Below are 24,274 nucleotides of genomic sequence, written 5' to 3'. Positions count from 1 at the left end.
TTTATGGTTTCCTTTGCTGTGCAAAAGCTTTGAAGTTTCATTAGGTCCCATTTGTTTATCTTTGTTTTTATTTCCATTTCTCTAGGAGGTGGGTCCAAAAGGATCTTGCTGTGATTTATGTCATAGAGTGTTCTACCTATGTTTTCCTCTAAGAGTTTGATAGTTTCTGGCCTTACATTTAAGTCTTTAATCCATTTTGAGCTTATTTTTGTGTATGGTGCTAGGGAATGATCTAATCTCAAACTTTTACATGTCCCTGTCCAGTTTTCCCAGCACCACTTATTGAAGAGGCTGTCCTTTCTCCACTGTACATTCCTGCCTCCTTTATCAAAGATAAGTTGGCCATATGTGCGTGGGTTTATCTCTGGGCTTTCTATCCTGATCCACTGATCTATCTTTCTGTTTTTATGCCAGTACCAGACTGTCTTAATTACTGTAGCTTTGTAGTATAGTCTGAAGTCAGGGAGCCTGATTCCTCCAGCTCCGTTTTTCGTTCTCAAGATTGCTTTAGCTATTCGGGGCCTTTTGTTTTTCCAAACAAATTTTGAAATTTTTTGTTCTAGTTCTGTGAAAAATGCCATTGGTAGTTTGATAGGGATTGCATTGAATCTGTAGATTGCTTTCGGTAGTAGAGTCATTTTCACAATATTGATTCTTCCAATCCAGGAGCATGGTATATCTCTCCATCTATTTGTATCATCTTTAATTTCTTTCATCAGTGTCTTATAGTTTTCTGCATACAGGTCTTTTGTCTCCTTAGGTAGGTTTATTCCTAGATATTTTATTCTTTTTGTTGCGATGGTAAATGGGAGTGTTTTCTTGATTTCATTTTCAGATTTTTCATCATTAGTGTATAGGAATGCCAGAGATTTCTGTACATTAATTTTATATCCTGCTACTTTACCAAATTCATTGATTAGCTCTAGTAGTTTTTCGGTAGCATCTTTAGGATTCTCTATGTATAGTATCATGTCATCTGCAAACAGTGACAGCTTTACTTCTTCTTTTCCAATTTGGATTCCTTTTATTTCCTTTTCTTCTCTGATTGCTGTGGCTAAAACTTCCAAAACTATGTTGAATAAGAGTGGTGAGAGTGGGCAGCCTTGTCTTGTTCCTGATCTTAGTGGAAATGGTTTCAGTTTTTCACCATTGAGGACAATGTTGGCTGTGGGTTTGTCATATATGGCCTTTATTATGTTGAGGAAAGATCCCTCTATACCTACTTTCTGCAGGGTTTTTATCATAAATGGGTGTTGAATTTTGTCGAAAGCTTTCTCTGCATCTATTGAGATGATCATATGGTTTTTCTCCTTCAACTTGTTAATATGGTGTATTACATTGATTGATTTGCGTATATTGAAGAATCCTTGCATTCCTGGGATAAACCCCACTTGATCATGGTGTATGATCCTTTTAATGTGCTGTTGGATTCTGTTTGCTAGTATTTTGTTGAGGATTTTTGCATCTATGTTCATCAGTGATATTGGCCTGTAGTTTTCTTTCTTTGTGACATCCTTGCCTGGTTTTGGTATCAAGGTGATGTCGGCCTCGTAGAATGAGTTTGGGAGTGTTCCTCCCTCTGCTATATTTTGGAAGAGTTTGAGAAGGATAGGTGTTAGCTCTTCTCTAAATGTTTGATAGAATTCACCTGTGAAGCCATCTGGTCCTGGGCTTTTGTTTGATGGAAGATTTTTAATCACAGTTTCAATTTCAGTGCTTGTGATTGGTCTATTCATATTTTCTATTTCTTCCTGAGTCAGTCTTGGCAGGTTGTGCATTTCTAAGAATGTGTCCATTTCTTCCAGGTTGTCCATTTTATTGGAATAGAGTTGCTTATAGTAATCTCTCATAATCTTTTGTATTTCTGCAGTGTCAGTTGTTACTTCTCCTTTTTCATTTCTAATTCTATTGATTTGAGTCTTCTCCCTTTTTTTCTTGATGAGTATGGCTAATGGTTTGTCAATTTTGTTTATCTTCTCAAAGAACCAGCTTTTAGTTTGGTTGATCTTTGCTATCGTTTCCTTCATTTCTTTTTCATTTATTTCTGATCTGATCTTTATGATTTCTTTCCTTCTGCTAGCTTTGGGGTATTTTTGTTCTTCTTTCTCTAATTGCTTTAGGTGCAGGGTCAGGTTGTTTACTCGAAATGCTTCCTGTTTCTTAAGGTGGGATTGTATTGCTATAAACTTCCCCCTTAGAACTGCTTTTGCTGCGTCCCATAGGTTTTGGGTCGTCGTGTCTCCATTGTCATTTGTTTCTAGGTATTTTTTAATTTCCTCTTTGATTTCTTCAGTGATCACTTCGTTATTGAGTAGTGTATTGTTTAGCCTCCATGTGTTTGTATTTTTTACACATCTTTTCCTGTAATTGATGTCTAGTCTCATAGCATTGTGGTCGGAGAAGATACTTGATACAATTTCAATTTTCTTAAAATTACCGAGGCTTGATTTGTGACCCAAGATATGATCTATCCTGGAGAATGTTCCATGAGCACTTGAGAAAAATGTGTATTCTGTTGTTTTTGGATGGAATGTCCTATAAATATCAACTAAGTCCATCTCGTTTAATGTATCATTTAAAGCTTGTGTTTCCTTATTTATTTTCATTTTGGATGATCTGTCCATTGGTGAAAGTGGGGTGTTAAAGTCCCCTACTATGATTGTGTTACTGTCGATTTCCCCTTTTATAGCTGTTAGTATTTGCCTTATGTATTGAGGTGCTCCTATGTTGGGTGCATAAATATTTACAATTGTTATATCTTCTTCTTGGATCGATCCCTTTATCGTTATGTAGTGTCCTTCCTTGTCTCTTCTAATAGTCTTTATTTTAAAGTCTATTTTGTCTGATATAAGAATTGCTACTCCAGCTTTCTTTTGATTTCCATTTGCATGGAATATCTTTTTCCATCCCTTTACTTTCAATCTGTATGTGTCTCTAGGTCTGAAGTGGGTCTCTTGTAGACAGCATATATATGGGTCTTGTTTTTGTATCCATTCAGCCACTCTGTGTCTTTTGGTGGGAGCATTTAGTCCATTTACATTTAAGGTAATTATTGATATGTATGTTCCTATTCCCATTTCCTTAATTGCTTTGGGTTCGTTATTGTAGGTATATTCCTTCTGTTGTGTTTCTTGCCTAGAGAAGTTCCTTTAGCATTTGTTGTAAAGCTGGTTTGGTGGTGCTGAACTCTCTCAGCTTTTGCTTGTCTGTAAAGGTTTTAATTTCTCCATCAAATCTGAATGAGATCCTTGCTGGGTAGAGTAATCTAGGTTGCAGGTTTCTCTCCTTCATCACTTTAATTATGTCCTGCCACTCCCTTCTGGCTTGTAGGGTTTCTGCTGAGAGATCAGCTGTTAACCTTATGGGGATTCCCTTGTGTGTTATTTGTTGTTTTTGCCTTGCTGCTTTTAATATGATTTCTTTGTGTTTAATTTTTGACAGTTTGATTAATATGTGTCTTGGTGTATTTCTCCTTGGATTTATTCTGTATGGGACTCTCTGTGCCTCCTGGACTTGATTAACTATTTCCTTTCCCAAATTAGGGAAGTTTTCAACTATAATCTCTTCAAATATTTTCTCAGTCCCTTTCTTTTTCTCTTCTTCTTCTGGAACCCCTATAATTCGAATGTTGGTGCGTTTAATGTTGTCCCAGAGATCTCTGAGACTCTCCTCTGTTCTTTTCATTCTTTTTTCTTTATTTTGCTCTGCATCAGTTATTTCCACTATTTTATCTTCCACCTCACTTATCCGTTCTTCTGCCTCAGTTATTCTGCTATTGATCCCATCTAGAGTATTTTTCATTTCATTTATTGTGTTTTTAATCGATGCTTGATTCATCTTTAGTTCTTCTAGGTCCTTGTTAACTGTTTCTTGCATGTTGTCTATTCTATTTCCAAGATTATGGATCATGGAAATAGAATCTTGGATCAGCTTTACTATCATTATTCTGAATTCTTTTTCAGGTAGACTGCCTATTACCTCTTCATTTGTTAGGTCTGGTAGGTGTTTATCTTGCTCCTTCACCTGCTGTGTGTTTTTCTGCCTTCTCATTTTGCTTATGTTACTGTGTTTGGGGTCTCCTTTTTGCCGGCTGCAGATTCGTAGTTCCCGTTGTTTTTGGTGTCTGACCCCAGTGGCTAAGGTTGTTTCAGTAGGTTGTGTAGGCTTCCTGGTGGGGGGGACTAATTCCTGTGCTCTGGTGGTTGAGGCTCGATCTTGTCTTTCTGGTGGACAGGTCCACGTCTGGTGGTGTGTTTTGGGGTGCCTATGGCCTTATTATGTTTTTAGGTAGCCTCTCTGCTAATGGGTGGGGTTGTGTTCCTGCCTTGCTAGTTGCTTGGCATAGGGTGACCTGCACTGTAGCTTGCTGGTCGTTGACTGAAGCTGGGTGCTGGTGTTGGGATGGAGATCTCTGGGAGATTTTCGCTGCTTGATATTATGTGGAGCTGGGAGGTCTCTTGTGGACCCGTGTCCTGAAGTTGGCTCTCCCACTTCAGAGGCACAGCACTGGCTCCTGGCTGCAGCACCAAGAGCCTTTCATCCACCCGGCTCAGAGTAACAGGGAGAAAAAGTAGAAAGAAAGAATTAGTAGAAGAAAGAAAGAGAGAGGGAAAGAAAGGAAGAAGGGAAGAAAGGAAGGAAGGAAGGAAGGAAGAAAGAAAGGAGGGAGGGAGGGAGGGAGGAAGGATGGAAAGAAAGAAGGAAAGAAAGGAGGGAGGGAGGGAGGAAGGAAAGGAAGAAAGACAGGAGGGAGGGAGGAAGGAAAGAAAAAGAAAGTGGAAAGAAGAAGGGTGGGAGGGAGGAAAGAAAAAGAAAGAAGGAAAGGAGGAGCGGAGGGAGGGAGGGAGGAAGGGAGAGTAGGAAAAAAAGAAAGAGCAGGTAAAGTAAAATAGAATAAAGTATGAAATATAGTAGCGTTATTAAAATTAGAAAGTAATTATTGAAAAAAAAAAAAAAAAAAAACCGGACCGATAGAACCCTGGGACATATGGTGGAAGCAAAGCTATACAGAGAGAATCTTACACAGAAGATTACACATACACATTCACAAAAAGAGAGCAGGGGGAAAAATCAAAAATCTTGCTCTCCAAGTCCACCTCCTCAATTTGGGATAATTCGTTGTAAAAAGAGGAAAAGGGCGAGAAGTCTGAAATCTTGCTCTCTAAGTCCACCTCCTTAATTTGGAATAATTCGTTGTAAAAAGAGGAAAAGGGGGGAAAGTCTTAAATCTTGTCCTCAAAGTCCACTTCCTCAATTTGGGATGATTCGCTGTCCATTCATGCACTCCACAGACGCAGGGCACATCAAATGGACCGTGGAGCTTTAATCCGCTGCCTCCGAGGCTGCACAGAGAGATTTCCCTGCCTCTGCTCTCACAGCTCCCGGGTCTCAGCCTTGGACCTGGCCCCGCCTCTGCGCGTAGGTCGCCGGAGGGCGTCCGTTCTTCGCTCAGACAGGACGGGTTTAAAGGAGCCGCTGATTCGGGGGCTCTGGCTCACTCAGGCAGAGGGGAGGGAGGGGCGCGCAGTGTGGGGCGGGCCTGCGGCGGCAGAGGCCGGCGTGACGTTGCAGCAGCCCGTGGCGCTCCGTGCGCTTTCCCGGGAAAGCCGTCCCCGGGTCTCGGGGACCCCGGCAGTGGCGGGGTGCACAGGCCCCCCGGAAGGCGGGGCGGACAGTGACCCGCGCTCGCACACAGGCCCCGCGGCGGCGGTAGCAGCGGCGGCGGCGGGCCGCGGCGGCGGGCGGCGGCGGCCCACGCCCGTCTCCGAGGTCCGTGCCTTACCCGCGGCTCGTGCCTGTCTCCGGCGCTTCCCCAAGCAGCCCTCTTAATGCCCTCTCCTCGCGCACCAGGAAACAAAAGGGAAAAAAGTCTCTTGCCTCTTCAGCAGCTCCAGACCCTTTCCCCGGACTCCCTCCGGGCTAGCCGTGGTGCACTAACCCCTTCAGGCTCTCTTCCTGCCGCCAGCCCCAGTCCTCTCCCTGCGCTCCGACTGAAAGCCGATACCCGAGCCTCAGCTCCCAGCCCCGCCCGCCACGGCGGCCGAGCAGACAAGCCTCTCGGGCTGGTGTGTGCCTGAGGGCACCGGTCCTCTGTGCCAGAATCTCTCCGCTTTGCCCTCCGCACCCCTGTTGCTGTGCTCTCCTCCGCTACTCCGAAGCTTTCCCCCTCCGCCACCTGCAGTCTCCGCCCGCGAAGGGGCTTGTAGTGTGTAGAAACCTTCCCCCCTTCACGGCTCCCTCCCACTGGTGCAGGTCCCGTCCCTATCCTATTGTCTCTGTTTATTCTTTTTTTCTTTTGCCCTACCCAGGTATGTGGGGAGCTTCTTGCCTTTTGGGGGGTCTGAGGTCTTCTGTCAGCGTTCAGTAGGTGTTCTGTAGGAGTTGTTTCACGTGTAGATGAATTTCTGATGTATCTGTGGGGAGGAAGGTGATCTCCGCGTCTTACACTTCCGCCATCTTCCTCCGGGGTCCTGAAGCATGTCCTTGCCTCCTATCACACTGGAATCCCATCAAGCCTTCAGGCTTCCTACCAGCTTACAGGATGGAATCTGCTGGCGTCTCCCCGCTTTTCCCCTCCATTAATGGCAGGGTCCCAATGTGTACTTGCGACCCATGCTTTTCTCAAACCAGTGCTTCTCCCGTTTAGCGCGCGCACAGTATAAGTTCTTATTCGTATGTTTGGAAGAATTCCCCAGTGAAGCCATCTGGTCCTGGACTTTTGTTTGTAGGGAGTTTTTTTGTTTTTGTTTTTGTTTTTTTTAATTACAGATTCTATTTCACTTCTAGTGATCAGTCTGTTCAAATTTTCTGTTTCTTGATTCAGGTTTGGTGGGCTGTATGTTTCTAGAAACTTGTCCATTTCTTCTAGGTTGTCCAATTTGTTGGCATATAATTGTTCATAGTATTCTCTTATGGGTTTTTTTAAATTAATTTATTTTTGCTGTGTTGGGTCTTCGTTTCTATGCGAGGGCTTTCTCTAGTTGTGGCGAGCGGGGGCCACTCTTCATCACGGTGCATGGGCCTCTCACTATCATGGCCTCTGTTGTTGTGGAGCACAGGCTCCAGACACGCAGGCTCAGTAGTTGTGGCTCACGGGCCTAGCTGCTCCACGGCATGTGGGATCCTCCCAGACCAGGGCTTGAACCCGTGTCCCCTGCATTAGCAGGAAGATTCTCAACCACTGCGCCACCAGGGAAGCCCCCTCTTATGGGTTTTTTTTATGTCTATGGTATTCTTTATTATTTCTCCTCTTTCATTTCTTATTTAATATTTGGGTCCTCTCTTTTCTTCTTGGTGAGCCTACCCAGAGGTTTGTCAATTTTGTTTACCCTTTTGAAGAACCAGCTCTTGGTTTTATTGATTTTTCTGTTGCTTTTTAATCTCTTTTATTTATTTCTCTCTGATCTTTATTATTTCCTTTCTTCTACTGACTTTAGGTTTTGTTTGTTCTTCTTTTTCTAATTCTTTTAGGTGGTAGGTTAGGTTGTTTATTTGAGATTTTTCTTGGTTTTTTTGAGGAAGGCCTGTATCACTATGAACTTACCTCTAAGAACTGCTTTTGCTGCATCCCATAGATTTTGTACAGTTGTGTTGTATATTTTTATTTTTATATGAAGCTGATACAACTGGATTCTAACTAAGTACCCTGAGATTGTCAAAAGGTTACATATTTCCTTCTGATTCTTTAGGTTTTGTTTTTGACTTCATACTCTTAAAAAAAAATTCAGTGTACCTGCCCCATTTATTTTAACAAACACAAAAACATTCAGATAATGTTTAACATTTGATGGACACAACCCTATATTATAGACACTATTGTTGTCCCAACTTACAGGTGATGAAACAGAGACATGGAAAAATTAAATTCTTTGCCAAGTTCCCACAACTAATAGATGGCAAAAACTGAGATGTGATCCTGGGCTTCCAGCATTTGAGCCCATACTTTCAGTTAGCAGTTCTCAGAGTTTTTGGTCTCAGGACCCCCTTATATTCTGAAAAAATGACTGAGCCAAAATGTATATGGACATACAAAGGCCCTAGAATATCTAAGAAATGTTGATAAAGAAAAACATTTTTAATAAAAAAATTACTGGTTCTCAAACAAAGTTGGAAGACTTAACCAGCATATTTCAACATTTACTACAAAACTACTGTAATTAACACAGAGTACTTTTGGAGCAAGGATAGATAAATGTACCACTGGAACAGAACAAAGAATCCGTAAATAGACCCACAGATATATGTTTTCTTGATTTACATCAAAGGTGCCACTGTAATTACATGGGGGAATGATTTTGGAACAACTAATTGTGTGTATGGAGAAAGTAAAGCCTGACCCTTAACTCAAACACAGAAATTTGTTAAGTATATCATAGACATAAAATCAAAAGCTAAAACAATCAAACTTCCAAATAAAAGCATAGGAGAATATTTTCCTGGTATTGTGGTAAATAAAGTTTTTAATCAGATCACAAAATACACTAAACCAAATAAGAAAGATTGATAAATTTGACTTAAATTAGAATATCTGATCATCAAAACACATCATTAAGAAAGTAATAGGAGCTTCCCTGGTGGCGCAGTGGTTGAGAGTCCGCCTGCTGATGCAGGGGACACGGGTTTGTGCCCCGGTCTGGGAAGATCCCACATGCCGCGGAGTGGCTAGGCCCGTGAGCCATGGCTGCTGAGCCCGCGCGTCCAGAGCCTGTGCTCCGCAACGGGAGAGGGCCACAACAGTGAGAGGCCCGCATACCGCAAAAAAAAAAAAAAAAGTAAATAGGCCAGCTATAGAATGATAAAGAATTCATATACAGAATATACATAGAACTTCTACAAATCAATAAGCTAATTTTTTTCCTATTCATCTTTTTTTTTCTTTAGGGTTTGAGGTAGAGGTTTTTTTTAAAATTGAAATATAGTTAATTTACATTGTATTAATTTCAGGTATACAGCAAATTGGTTCAGTTATCTGTGTGTGTGTGTGGGGGTGTGTGTATGTGCATACATATATACATATACACACATATATCCTTTTTTAGATTATTTCCCATTATAGGTTATTTTAAGATATTGATTATACTTCCCTATGCTGTACAGTAGGTCCTTGTTGTTTATTTTATATATAGTAATGTGTATCTGTTAATCCCAAACTCCTAATTTATCTCTCCCCACCCCTTCCTATCCCCTTTGGTAACCATAAGTTTATTCTATGTCTGCGAGTCTATTTCTGTTTTGTAAAGAAGTTCATTTGTATCATTTTTTGGATTCCACATATAAGTGATATAGTATTTGTCTTTTTAAAATGAACAAAAGATTTGAACAAGCATTTCATGAAAGAGGATATTCAAATGACCAATTAATGTATTAAAAGGAACTCAGAATAATATCAAAGAAATGCAAATTAAAACCATAATAACACATTTAGCAGAATGGATAAAAAAATTTTAAACTTTCATTATCAAGTGTTGTTGAGGATGTGGAGTAACTGAAATTCTCATCCATTATGATTTGGCAGCTTCTAATAAAGTCAAACATAGACCTACTGTGGAACCCAACAATTCCACATCCCGGCATATGCTCAAGAAAAATTAATTCATATGGCCACCAAAGACTTGTACAAGAATGTTCATAGCAGCTTTATTCATAATAGTCAAAAACTGGACAAAATCCAAATGTCTATCAAACAGGAAAAGAAAACAATATGTGATATAGTTGTACAATGGAATATTACTGGCAATAATAAAAATGAACAGACTGTTAATACACAGAATGACATGTATGAATCTCAAGAATGCTATGCTGAGAGAAAAAAGCCAGGCACAAAAGTATACATATTATGATTCCATTCATATGAAGTTAAGAACAAGCAAAACTAATCTATGATGACAGAAATCAGAATAATGGTGACCTCTGGTGGATTGGTGAGTCCTTCCATGATGATGGAAATGGCCTATAACTTGAATGTGGTGGAGGTTACATGGTGTATACATATGTAAAAATGAATTGAGCTGAATGTTTAAGATTTGTGTACTGTATGTAAATTATACAACAGTAAAACTTTAAATAAAAGGACCTCCAAAGAGCCTTTATGTGTTATATCTATCAAATTTTATATTAGAAATTGAAATTGTGAAACTTTGAAGTATTAACTCGTTTTTAATTAAAAAATAAAAAACCTACTACACATTAACATGCATAATGTCTTTATGAAAAATAACTATTTTCTAAAACAAAAAATTAGAGGAGTGGCATTGTTTTACATTTTTGCAAATTTCTTTAACGTCTGACTAAAAGAAGACAGCTGGAAAAAAGACAGCTGGATTCTCAAACCTGCTTCTGCATTTAATGTGTTAAAATATCATGTTATGCAGCCTTTGGAAACTCCACTGTACACTTACAGGAGAAGGCAAGTGAAAAGACAAATGAAACTTATAAAAATAGTTTTGACCTCATGATTCTCTGGAAGTCTCAGAGACCCTAGAGTACCCCATATTATACTTTGGGAACTGCTGCTCTGACCCACCCTCCTTTGCTGCCTTTTTAGCATGTTGCTAGAAGAGAAATGTAATATCCAAGTTTAGAATGGGGTTCATGTTAGCTATTTATTACACAGATTCCTTAGTATCTTTCTCATTTTCCACAGTTCTACCCCTGCCTCCCCTACATTTTTCAGGTCCAATAAGTTTGGAGATGAGGACTTCTCTTCCTCTTGGCCCTGGTCCTCTCTGTAGTGGAGGCTATATTCCAGCAAGCAGGTAGATGTTAACAGTAGGACACATGAGCATGGCAGGGGCTGACTTTGATCATTATCCACCCTCTTAGCATAATTATCATCATAAGTTGCTGCTAGAATTAGTTTTTGTTTCATCTCTCAACTCACAGGTCACCCCTATGACTGTATAGGAAGCACCTTGGTTAGTGACTTAGTAACCTCAGCTGTCTCACACCAATTCACATCACTGTCCTTTCCAGAGGCAGGACTGCCTTAAGGACCTTGACTTGGCACTCTTTTGCCTTCTTAGTGTGTCTTTAGTTATAGTTTAGAGCTGCTGGGTACAGCCAGATGACTGTAGGTACTGGTTGGCTTTCTGAGATGCATCTAATGTAAGAGTAAGACATACACTTCAGAATAATTTTTTCCAACGTTTTTTAATGAAAAATTTCAAACATACAAGAGAGTTGAAAGAATTTTATGGTAAAAAACCAATATACTCATCTAGATTTTACAATTTACATTTTACTATATTGCTTTATCATATATCTGTCTACCTATCCATCCCTCTATCCATCCATAAATGATTTTTTATGCATTTCAAAGTAAGTTGCAGACATAAATACACTACACTCCTTGATGCTTCAGCATGCATACGTTTAACTAGAATTTAATGTTTGTGTAGAGGGTTGGTTTCTTTTCAGATAAACTTCATATATGGTTTACCCAAAGGAGCTGAAAACTGTGTCCACATAAAAACCTGCACACGGATATTTATAGCAGCTTTATTCATAATTGCCAAAACTTGGAAGCAACCAAGATGCCCTTCAGTAAATGAATGGGTAAATGAACTGTGGTACCTACAGACAATGGATTATTTTTCAGCACTAAAAAGAAATGCATTTCAAGCCATGAAAAAAAAATGAAGGAACCTTAAATGCATATTACTAAGTGAAAGAAGCCAGTCTGAAAAGGCTACATACTGTATGATTCCAACAGTATGATAATTCTGGAAAACGCAAAGCTATGGAGATAGTAAAAAGATTAGTGGTTGCCAGAGGTTAGAGGGGAGGGAAGGATGAATAGGCAAAGCACAGAGGATTTTTAGCATGGTGAAACTGTTCTGTATGATACTACAATCCTGGTATGTCATTATATATTTGCCCAAACCCATAAAATATACAAAACCAAAAGTAAACCCTAATGTAAACCATAGACTTTGGGCAATTATGATATGTCAATGTAGGTTCATCAGTTATAACAAATGTACTACTCTAGTGAGTGATGTTGATAATGGCAGGCTGAGCATATGTGGGGGTAGGGAATATATGGGAAATCTCTGTCAGTTCTTCTCAATTTTGCTGTGAACCTAAAACTGCTCTAGGTACTTGCCTGGTGGCGCAGTGGGTAAGAATCCGCCTGCCAATGCAGGGGACGTGGGTTCGATCCCTGGTCCAGGAAGACCCCACAGGCTGCAGAGCAGCTAAACCTGTAAGCCACAACTATTGAGCCTGTGCTCTAGAGCCCACGAGCCACAACTACTGAGCCCACGCGCCCTGGAGACCACACACCACAACTACTGAGCCAATGCGCCACAACTACTGAAGCCCGTGCACCTACAGCCTGTGCTCCACAACAAGAGAAGCCCCTGCAATGAGAAGCCCGTGCACTGCAACGAAGAGTCGCCCCCACTCACTGCAACTAGAGAAAGCCAGCACGCAGCAACAAAGACCCAATGCAGCCAAAAATAAATAAATAAATAAATTAATTAATTAAAAACAAAAAAAACAAAAAAAAAATATTGTCTTAAAAAAAATAAGTCCTGTCAGGAGAATGAGCTCTCTAGAAGACAAAGGCTGCTTTCATTTAAAAAAATTCATGTACAGTGAAGTGGACAAATTGTAAGTACACCATTTGGTGAGGTTTGACAAATATGTTCACGTGTATCCCATATAGAATTGTAAAATATGACTGTCACTCCAGAGTTTTTCTTGTGGTCCTTCTCAGTGAATCCCTGACCCCACCACACTCCCAGAGACAGGTACCTGTTTTCAGAATAATTTTTAACTTATACCCAGTGAAATTCTTTTTTAAATTAAATCCAGAAATCTCTGGATTATTTAGGCTTATTGTTCTTGGTTATAGACTCTATAGAAGTCGCAGAAAATTTCCAGCCTTTCCTTAGATGATATTTTGTGTAAATGACTTTTTATCTATAAGTTATTTTTTTAATTTACTTTTTATTTTATATTAGAGTATAGCTGATTTACAATGTGTTAGTTTCAGGTGTACAAAGTTAGTTTCAGCTATGCATATGCATATATCCATTCTTTTTCAGATTCTTTTCCCATACAGGTTATTACACATTATTGAGTAGAGTTCCCTGTGCTATACAATAGGTCCTTGTTGATTATTTTACATATAGTAGTGTGTATATGTTAATCCCAAACTCCTAAATTATTCCTCTCCCCACCTTTCCCCTTTGGTAACCATAAGTTTGTTTTTGAAGTCTGTGAGTAAGTTTCTGTTTTGTAAATAAGTTCATTTGTATCATTTTTTTGATCCCACGCATAAGTGATATCATAGGATATTTGTCTTTCTCTGTCTGACTTCACTTAGTATGATAATCTCTAGGTCCATCCATGTTGCTGCAAATGGCATTTCACTCTTTCTTATGGCTGAGTAATATTCCATTGTATGTATGTACATCTTCTTTATCCATTCCTCTGCTGATGGACATTTAGGTTGCTTCCATGTATTGGCTATTGTAAATACTGCTGCAATGAACATTGGGGTGCATGTATCTTTTCGAATTACGTTTTTCTCCAGATATATGCCCAGGAGTGAGATTGCTAGATCATATGGCAACCCTTTTCAATTTTTTAAGGAACCGTCATACTGTTCTCCATAGTGGCTGTACCAGTTTACATTCCCACCAACAGTGTAAGAGAGTTCCCTTTTCTCTACACCCTCTCCAGCATTTCTTATTTGTAGACTTTTTAATCATGGCCATTCTGACCAGTGTGAGGTGGTACCTCATTGTAGTTTTGATTTGCTTTTCTCTAATAATTAGCGATGTTGAGCATCTTTTCATGTGCCTCTTGGCCATCTGTATGTCTTCTTTGGAGAAATGTCTATTTAGATCTTCTGCCCATTTTTTGATTGGGTTGTTTGTTTTTTTGATATTGAGCTGCATGAGCTGTTTGTATGTTTTGGAGATTAATCCCTTGTTGGTCGCTTCATTTGCAAATATTTTCTTCCATTCATTGGGTTGTCTTCATTTTGTTCATGGTTTCCTTTGGTGTGCAAAAGCTTGTAAGTTTGATTAGGTCCTGTTTGTTTATTTGTTTTTATACTGAGTTATTTAAAATTATGAAACAGAACTGATCTTCAAGCACAGAATAGGTGTTCAATATAAGCTTTTTATTTCCATAATTCTAAACTGCATGGATCTAAGAAAAATGTATTTAATGGGCAAAACTTTCAAAAGAAAAGAAAAGGCAAGTCACTGTCACTCATTCCTATATAGCAATAGTCCAGTGAAGGCAAAGCTCTCAATGTATTGTACAAGGTGAAAAGGAAGCTCTCAGGCTTCAGAGTTGCAGGATATTATTAAAGCCCTGTGACCATAAACCAGGCTGGCCTTAGTGCCTCTTTCCCAGACAGTCTTATTCAACATCAGCACTCCAGGCAGGGCAGGTCAGACCCTTTCAGAGCCAGGAAAATACCTCCTGCAGTGCTTAATCATACACATCTTGAGGCTTGTGGATAAACTCCTTATCAAATGAAGGCTTGAGTCCCAAACAGGTATTGAGTGGCTCATTTATTCCTTCTTTTGTCCCACCAAAATGATTTTTTTAGTGCATGGACAATTCTGCAAAGATTTATTAAGTCCTCGTATAGACCTACCTATTCCTGTGGAGCATGTGAGGATGAAAAATATGATTCTCAATTTCAAGGGGTTTTATGTTTTAGGGGGAGAACCAGTTAGAGGAGAATTCCAGTTAAGAGGAGGTAGGGCATGATGGAGAGGGAACTTCTGGAAGAGGGAAAATCTGAACTAGGCCTTGAAAGATTGGTAAGGTTTTTTTTTTTTACAAATATGGATGAGAAGGAAGAGCAAATAATTTTTCATACTGCAGCCCGAGTGATCTTTATGAAGCACAAATCTGATCATTACATTCCTCTACCTAAAGTCTTTCATCGATGAGAAGTATTAACACTCGTGTTTTATGAGATAATAGTGCCTGGCACACAGTGGATGAGGAAACTGAGGCCCAGTAGGGGCTGTGCCCTCCCCAGAGCTAGGTACTTAGTGGCAGAACCAGACTGGGATTTAGTGCCCCTAGGGAATACTCCTCTCCTTAGGCACTTCAGTAGCCATTTTAGGTTCAAGAAAATAAGTCAGCATCCTAGGATACAAGTATATCTGGGCTGTGGAGGACTGTACAGCCATTCAAACCGGTGGGCACATCTGCGTGTAACCACCCAGAAGGAAACTCAAGATTACTGCTAATTCAGTAAGGGAAGTTGCAGAAATTATAGGTAGCATAATCCTGTTTTCACAAAACTAATGAAGTTTGTGAGTGGCAGGAAGAGGTCTGGAATGATAACACCAATGTGCTAGCTGAGGAGGGGGGATTTGGCAGAGGAACTTTCACTTGTTAACATATACATTTCTTTGTTGCTAGAGCTCGTTTTGGTGGCGGGTGGTCGTCTTATTTTATTTACAAGGAGCATGCATTTTGTTTCTAATTAAAACGACAGGCAAAACCAAACTCTCCGCTGACCCTCAGGGTTGTGTCCAAACTCCTTACTGAGGCCGCTCTTGATCCACCTGCCTTCACACCTCCTCTCCCCCTTCCAGTTCCGCCTGCATCCGAGCTCCAGCTCCTGGAACTCAGGGCGCGCTGCCGTCTGGACTGTGATTCTTCTTCTCTCTGCCCTTCTTTTCTCCTTCTCTCCGTGAGGCTGGCTTTTATTTATCCTTCAGGACTGGTGCTTCCTGAAATACTTTCTTCCCTATTGTTTGGCACCATGTTGCCTTCGTTTTCCTTTTTCTTTTCCTTCCTGCCCCCTTTGGCAGCTCATTTCTTCTCCCTGGCCTTCAGCTCAGTCCTTGGCCGCCTGTTCTCTCTCGGGTGGAGCTCCTTCCCATCCACTGCTTCCGTTCCATCGCTCTGCCTCGACTCTCACACGTCCAACCCCAGTCCCCACTTCCCTCTGAGCACGACATTTGGAGAGCCTTCTTCAGAACTAACCCCCTGACTTCCCCGGGACACACACACCCTCAGCAGGTGACACTGTTGTCCTTCCTATGTGCTTCTCCCCTCTCTGCAGCCCAGACACTCTTCTTTATTGCACTGCTGCTCCCTTCTCACCCGGAGCACGATGGCCCTGTACCTCCTCCAGAAGGCTCTTAAAAACACAGCTCTGGTGTTTCCCCTACTGAAAATCCTTCAGAGGCTTCCCGCGGCTCTGGGGACAAAGACCTCACTCTTCAACCTCAGGCTCAGCTTATCTGACCCGAGCTCACATCCCCCTGTGCCCCCTGCACACCAGCCCCACTGGCCTTTCAGTGCTTCCCTCTAAAGGGCCTTGCTTCCGAGACCACTGCCCTGCCGACCTGGCCTTGAGTGTGCCCTCCTCTCAGCCTCCCCGCACCCTGGTTGGTGCCTAGTTACCACCTCTGTCTTTCCACAGAAATCACACTGCTCAAGGAAACCTTTCCAGATGCCCAAACTAGACCAAACCCCTGATGGGGTGCTCAGAGCCCCACCACTTTCCTTCACAGTCCTCCTCACCGTTTGCTATGAAGGTTTGCATAATTCATGGATTCACTAGACTGAAAGCCCAGGCTAGGGACTGTGCCTGTTTTCCTCCTTTTGTGTCCCCCAGACCTAGACAGGACAGGCACTCAATAATAGAAATATGAAAGTTGAGGGAGAGGAAACAGATGAGAATAGTTAAGGGGAGAAAGTCCATGGGGTCAAGAATAGCTGAGTATGCCTGGTAGGCCAGCTGATGTCAGTCAGACCAAGGAATCTGGGTTGTATTTTGTGAATCAAAGGAGGTCAGCCAAGCTTCCAGGGCAGGACAGCTGAATTATATGATCAGCTCAACAGTGTAAATGGGATGACCTAGTACATTCCAAAAAGCCTTCAACAGTCAGTTTGGATTGATATTGGCTATGTCTCTGAGGAAAGGAATTGGGGGTGGATTTTATTTTCTGTGTGCTGTGCTTGAAGTCTTTGGTGTTACTACTGTAGGTGAACGACACTGGAGGACTTCTCATTCAGTGGTCTGAGTGCTTCATCCGTTAGCTCGTTAGGACAGGAAAGCCTGACGATAGCCGGCGGAGCATTTCTGCACCTTTCTTTAGCAAGCAGTCCAAACATTTTTTGAGTTCAATTTTTTTTTTAAAACAGGTGTTTACTAAAGTGAGCAAGGATCTTCTGCAGCTGTTTGGAGCCTGAGTGGCAGATGACACCAACTAACTGGGGACAAGTATGAGTTACACCCCAAAGGCTGCTGCAGTAGGATGCCCAGACAGCACATAGACCACCTCCACACCTGCAGAGCTGAGAGGATCTCAGGTAAGGGGTCCATAGTTACTCAGTAATGAGGCTTGTGAGAGAAATACTTTAACTGGAGGTGAGTCCTTGATGGCAGTTTTGGCTTCGGAAGCAAGGTTGGGGTCATCACTCAGCTGCCTCTCCCTCCACCTCCTGAGGGGCCCTAGGTTTTATTTATTTTAATTTATTTTATTTTTGGCTGTGTTGGGTCTTAGTTGCGGCGTGCAGGCTTCTCTCTAGTTATGGCACACAGGCTCTGTAGTTGTGGCTCATGGGCCTCTCTAGTTGTGGCTCACATGCTCAGTAGTTGCGCCACACGGGCTTTAGTTGCCCCGCAGCATGTGGGATATTAGTTCCCCGACCAGGGATCGAACCTATGTCCCCTGCATTGGAAGGCATATTCTTAACCACTGGACCACCAGGGAAGTCCTCCTAGGTTATATTTAAGTAGACCGCCTTCCCTACTTGTAACTGTGAGTGCCAAAGCAATCCAAACGTGCCTCCACTCTAAGCTATAAAGAAACAATTAACCACAGTTAATGGCCCATAATTTGTTACTTCTGTATTCTATTCCCAAGGTTCCCTCCTGAGTTATTACCCATGAAGGAACATAAAACTGCACAGAAAACTATTTCATAGAAACGAAGTGAGCTCTTTTTTGCTTTATTTCCCTCTGATTTAAAACAGTGGGTCTTCCTAGATGGAAAAGAGGTTCATCCCCACAGATGGGAAAGGCTACCACTCAGTGTCTTGCATCATTACAATGCAGACGCATGGACAGGACCAGCTACAGAATTTGCAGGGCCCAGTCCAAAATGAAAATATGGGGCCTCTTGTTAAATATAGTAGGAATTTCGAAACTGCAATAGAAGTGCATTAAGCCGAGGGCAAGGTCCTTCTGAGTGCGGGGCCCTGTGTGACTGCAGAGGCGGTGCACACACCAAATGTTCTAGGCACTAGGAGGATGCGGGGGTGGGGGGGGAACTCCACCACGAGGAGCTCAGGCATAGGAGCAGCTCCTCCCCTGGCAGAGAGCCTCTGCAGAGGAGGGAGCGTCAGGAGACCTGGACAAAGCATGGGGTGGCCAGAGGGCCACTGCTGAGGGAGCAGACGGTGTGGCCAAGGACAGCGTTCTCTTGGTGGTTCTCCCAGTTCTGATCTGCTTGGGGTTTGGTTATTAGAGGGCCCACAGATCAGAAAGGAATTGGGGTGCTTTAGAAAACTGGAAGGAAGGGGCAACAAATGAGTGTAGAAAACACTGGGATTGAGGAGGCATGGAGAGAGGGAGTTTCTAGAATGGAATTATCCGTGTTTTATTTTCATTTAATCAACCAATCTTTTTTCGTTTTTTAACTGAAGTAGAATATCAAATTTAGATGATTTTTCCCCCTAAACCTACTCCTCCCCATTCTCCATCTTAGTAAATGATCCAACTGGATGGATCACTGTCCATCCAGTTGATCCAGGCAGAAACCTGGAGTCTGGTTCCTCCTCCTCCTTTGCCTCAACAGTGCTCACTGAATCCTGTTAGTTCTCTCTTCAGGGTCCTTCTTGAGCCTGCACATCTACCTCTGTATCCAATGATGCCACCACCACTTCTTGCCATGACTGACAGCAGCCTCCTCACTGCCTGGCTTTTGAATCATGCAGACTAGAGTTCAAGTCCTCATTCTGCCACATGTTAGCTGAGTGACCTTGGATAGGGCTCTTCACCTTTCTGAGCCTCAGTTTCTTCATCTGTAAAATGGGAATAATAATACAAAGGGTTGTTGTCTGGACTAAATGAAATGACAAAAGTGGCTTAGCACACAGTACATGCTCAATGAATTAGCTTCTTGTCTCTTTCCCTCTTCATTCCTCAGGCCTTAGTTTATATATTACTTCCCTCGGAACCCCTCTGCTGACTTGCTGCAAGTTTCCACAGATCCCCAGACTGCTCTGCAGCATTCATCACACTTACCTGTCTTTTGTCGACAGTCTTCTCCATGAGCACAGGATTCTGGCTTTCTCTGCCTACTGAGGTGCCTGACGTAAAGTAGGAATTCATATTTTGTTATTTGACTGGTATCCCTGTATATAATCAAAGGTTCCCAGCCATGAGGTCTCTGTAATGTCCCCCCACCAACTCCAGGTAAGTGGGCAGATGACCACATTATATAAACAAACAATGGAAACCAAGAGCATCCTACCCAATATAAGTTAAACCTAGGGCACTGGGGCAACTCATCATAGCAGATCCCATTCATGAGAAGTAGACCTAGGTCAGATAAGGCCCATTCAAGGCCAGCCTAACCAAGCCAGTGCTCCAGATCAACACAAACTTCTCTGGGAATGCAGTGAGGCTGGGGCAAGGAAGGGACAGCACTATGGGCAGGACCACCCCCCTGGAGAAGGAATGAAGGTGGCCCCCATTCTTTGACCCAGGGCCACCTGAGTAGTTGGGCCAACCCCTTTCTCCTCAGGCCTTGAGAGTTCCCCACTAGATATTCCCCACTGAGGCCAATCAATTGCATGAGAGGTATGCACACCAAGGGGCCGATGCCCTGAGAAGCCCAAGGTGGAGGGGCTGGGTGTTTTGTTTTCTGAACTTTGTGAAATAACATATACATAGAAAAGTACATTAAAACTCTGTAGTTTATACTCCAGTAAAGATGTTAAAAAAAATTAAAAAAAAAATCTGTAGAGGCTGATGAGTTACCAGATGAGCATTCATGAAACCCACTACTATAATCAGTACCTAAAGCATCTCCAGCACTCTGGAAGCCCAACCTGCTCGCTCCAACCCCTAGAGATGACCAAGGCCCTGGCTTTCGTAGTTACCATACCTTGGCATCTGAAATAATACTTTTGCCTGGTTTTGAACTTTTAAAGAATGGAATCATACAGCACATAATTTTGTTCTTTTTTCTATTCAGTATTATGTGAGATTCATTTGTGTGTCTGTATGTGTAACTAGTTTATTCATTCATTGCTGTGTTAGATCTTGTAGATGAATGTTTCACAAACTGTTTATCCCTTGCCCTGTTGATGGACATTTGTGCTGTTTCTGGCTTGTGTATTTTATTTTCTTAGTGTGAGGCTGTCTTGGATGACTTGCAGAGGCAAGGGGAGTTTGGAGCAGAAGGGAAAGGAGGGGGAGAGGCAGGAGGAGCTCTGGGCATGGGGGCAGGGCAGGTGAGAGGGACCCCCAGGTCAGATAGGGCTGTGGAAATACAGAGTGGGGCTGACGGCACCGTGGAGGAAAGGGTGCCAGAGGGCTCCTTTGAAAGTTTGCACCTACTCAGAGACTAGAGGAGTGCAATTCCCCTCTGAGGGCAAGTGTTCTGCCTGCTGAAGGCCATGGTCATGTGGTTTAGCAGGCAGGAGTTCAACTCCTCCACCTTCTGGACCTGCTGCCTGAGCCCACTTCTCTGCTCCCCATGGGGTGCAGGGCCAGCTCTGCATGCCTAGAGAGAAAGCCAGGCAGGGCAGCTGATAGCAAAATATTGCCCTAGAGGGACAGAGGCAACACCACAAACTGGCCAGGGAGTCACCTCTGGTGCCTCTCCTTTCTCAAGATGGGCAGACATCAAGAGATTTGTGTTTGGGAAGTTCAGGGATCACCCCTGCCATCCAGACACTGACCAGAATGGAGGTAAGGTGGCAGAGCCCCCAAGGGAAGGGGCCAGCACGGCTGACTGCTTGCCCAGCCCTCACCTGCCCTGGAAGCGAGGCCATCCCGTGGAGCCCACCTCTCGGAGACTCCCAGCAGCCCCGGGCAGAGCTCCCACCCCGAGAACCTGTCCCTGGTAACACTCCACCCACTTAAGTATTTCACCTTGGGGACCATCTTGGCTGGAGATGGCCGGGAGTCCCTATCACCCCTGAAAGACCTGTTTCCCTCCTCCCTCCAGCTGAGCAGGTACAGGTGAGAAGAGAAGTTCTCTTGCCTTGGAGCAGTACGGCTGCCTGGGAAACAAGAAGGGTTCCTGCCGCTTCCAACTCTGGACGACGTGTGAAAGCAGGTAAGGTGGGGGCCTCAGGCAGAGCAGAAGTTCAAGTGCGGGCTTTGCAGGATGCTGCAGGGCAACTAGACTTTGTAAAACATGATCTATTTCCTCATTGGATCCTCAACAGCTTTGTGGGTTGACTGGACAAACTTCCCCATAGAGGAGAAATTAAAGCAGAGTAGAGTGGTCAAGGCTACACCCTAAATCATCAATGAAGGGGCTAGAACACAGGTCCCACAATCTCCGGGTCAGGGCAGCACAGAGCTACGCACACACAGGCATGTGCCTAGGCAGACACCCAGCTCTGGCTTCTTGGGCTAAGAGTTGCCTTGACACCTGCCTTGGGGAGGAATTCAACTACAGTCTGGAAAGAGGAGGTTAACTTCCTAGCTGGGCTTGGCTGGGCTTGGGAGAGAGGATGGCAAAGTGACATCAGTGTTCACACCTGCTCCAGGCTGACTGGGAAGGAAATACTGACGTCCTAGCACTTTAGATCCTGCACACAGAGGACAAAAGGCAGGGCCCGTGCTGCAGGTCTTTTGGTTCAGCCCTCCTTTCAACTGACAAGACTGGGCAAGCAGTCCTCAGGCCCATGAGAACCAGTCCCCAAGTTAATGCCTCAGAGCTGCATAGGGTGGATGGAAGGGTATGCATGTGAGGTGGCCTTGCACACTGGCTCAGGTGGGCATACCTGATGCCTTAGCAGTTTCTCCAAGCCCCTGGGGAAGGATGACTTTGCTGCATTTCTGGCAGAGACTCATATGGAACTGTTGTTAATAAAGTGTCTCCATTTTAAGTACCCTGATTTATGAATTTCCAGGGAAGCATGTGTGGAAGGAGGGCAGAGAACTGAACCTCAGGAACACCAATACCAACATAGGCACAGGGAAAGGATGGTCTGGTGCAGCCTGGAAGGCCAACTGCAGAGGCAGAAGAGCCAGCAGATATGGATAGTCCTTGGGGACACCCAAGAACGTGTTGGGGGGCAGAAGTCTGAGGCAGCAGTTGGCTGGTTTATCAACTCAAATGAAAGAATAGAAAGAATTATGCTACCCAGGTCAGGTCCCAAGGGCCGACAGGGACTTCAAAATTGGGAGCCGCCCCAGTATAGAGTATGTGCCAGTGAGTACCAGAATCTTCTGGGTGACTTGAAAGAACCTCTAGTTCTAGGGACTGATTTTCCAATGGGCAAAGTACAGTAGGGGAACCATTTATAATTAACTCACATCTGTTTTAATTTGGATGACGAAGCCCTAATATGTTCATCCACCGTGGGCTCCTTTGGCATTGGAGATGAAAGGAGGATGAGCTGAAGGCAAGGTCTTCACTCCTTTTCCAGCCTTGGGCTCACTTGCCAGGTAGTGAACACAACCTGGCCCAGGCCTTAGACATCCATGCTGTGCAGAGGTAAGGCCCACCTCGCTCTACCTCCCCTGCTCCTCAGCCTGGAGAGCTGGCTGGTCTGCATATCTTAGGGCTTGGTCAGTCTTCAGCCAGAAACCTAAAATTCATCACCTGTTCAGCAAAGCGAGGCCACATCAGTCTCCACAGGACTCAGAGTTCTTAAGACGCCACCCCAACAAGCAATTTCTTTCTCTTGGCCCCCTTTCCCATTGCTTTTATAAGATTTTAAAGCAGCAGTGCACCTGCAGACTTGCATCCATTAAAAAAATATATTTTCAGTTCATATATGAACTTTAAAGTCTTTGATAAACTTTCAATTTATTTTAACTCAGATCAGAATGTTACCTCTGTAAGGTGGAAGACCCAGGGCAGGGCCAGTCATCTTCTAGTTTTAATACATGGTGGGACAGAAGCCCTGTCTGGCTCTGACCATTCAGACTGTCCACCAGCAGCCAGAGACAGAAATGTCACCTCATTTCATGGGCCGTGGAAAGGGGAGCACTTTCTAGGCGCTCACTGTCAACCCCCTCTTTGTGGCCAGCGCTCTGCTCTAGATAAGGAAACGCTCAGTTCCTCACCACCCACGGGCAACTCAGCTGGCGCTGCGGGGCTGGATTCCAGCCCAAGTTTGTGGGCTCAGAAACCCCAGGTTCTTTCCACCAATCGAGTGGTTTTGAAACTGGCTCTTGTGGCAGTGCTTCAGAGGTTCCCTGCAAACATTCGCTTCAAGTGTCATCTTAAATATTAAAAGTCGTCCATAACACGTACACTCGGATGTAAAACATGCGTTGCTTAGGCTGCCTGAGACCTCAGGTAAGGCCTCCATTATTGTGCTCGTGTGGGCTTCTCAGGGGTCGCTGATGCAGAAGGTGCAAGCCTGGTGCTGGGATCGCCACACCCAGCTGCAACTCAGTGCTATGGCTCTCACGATAGTACAGTTTTAGTGATTATAACCTTTGTGTGTTTCTTACCTGATGTATGGAGGATAAGGGCTGAAAGCAGGTATTGGATATTCCTCTTGACCTTTTTTCAAGTATCTACTTCAGTTTTGTCCATAACTAGAGATTGCAGACAACCTACGACTACTTCCACTTATACAGATAAAAACCAGGATTTTTTTCCTCCATACCATACCCAAACAAAATCGGATATAAATTGGACACTGAGATAGCTTACAACTAACCCATTTACACTAGTCAAAAATGCTCCCCCCACCACCCTTGCCACCCCACTAGTTTAAGACATGACTTGAACTTAGTTCATGCTATTAACACTTTTTATGTACATGAAAGGTTTAAAAGAAAAACAAAAATACTGCATTACAATATCAAAGCCTTTTGATTTTGGTTACCAGGGAGAGGAGGGCTCACAGTTTAAGCCTTCTGGTAGTGACTACTAAGCTCTTCTCCAAGATTTCTGGTTTGGCTAACTCAAAGAGAACCAGGTTAGAGCAACTATTTATCTAAGGCTGCTTTCTGGAAACCCAAGAGCACTGAGGGGAAGGGGGCAGGAGAGAATGTTTCTTATTCAAATTCTTCTGTTTATTCACTGGTAACCGTGGATGAATCTTTGCTGCTCCCTGAAACTTGGTTTTC

The 24,274-nt window shown here is 43.2% G+C and overlaps 1 long non-coding RNA gene across 2 annotated transcripts in view; it reads left to right on the top strand.

Annotated features, from left to right (window-relative positions):
- LOC308626499 overlaps window positions 1–24,274 on the top strand; it is a 56,245-nt gene that overhangs the window by 24,081 nt on the left and 7,890 nt on the right. Inside the window, exons 2-4 of one of the 2 annotated variants that reach the window (XR_014017259.1) lie at window positions 17,140–17,307; window positions 19,149–19,307; window positions 21,180–21,290. This is a non-coding gene — a long non-coding RNA (uncharacterized lncRNA). The remainder of the gene's footprint in view (window positions 1–17,139; window positions 17,308–19,148; window positions 19,308–21,179; window positions 21,291–24,274) is intronic. The other variant, XR_014017258.1, reaches the window with a different exon arrangement.

This window comes from Mesoplodon bidens (genome assembly GCF_964165515.1).
Source record: "Mesoplodon bidens genome assembly, chromosome: 13".
Classification (NCBI taxonomy): domain Eukaryota; kingdom Metazoa; phylum Chordata; class Mammalia; order Artiodactyla; family Ziphiidae; genus Mesoplodon; species Mesoplodon bidens.
Note: the sequence above shows the minus strand (reverse complement) of the source record. Positions and strands in the feature narration are given on the sequence as shown.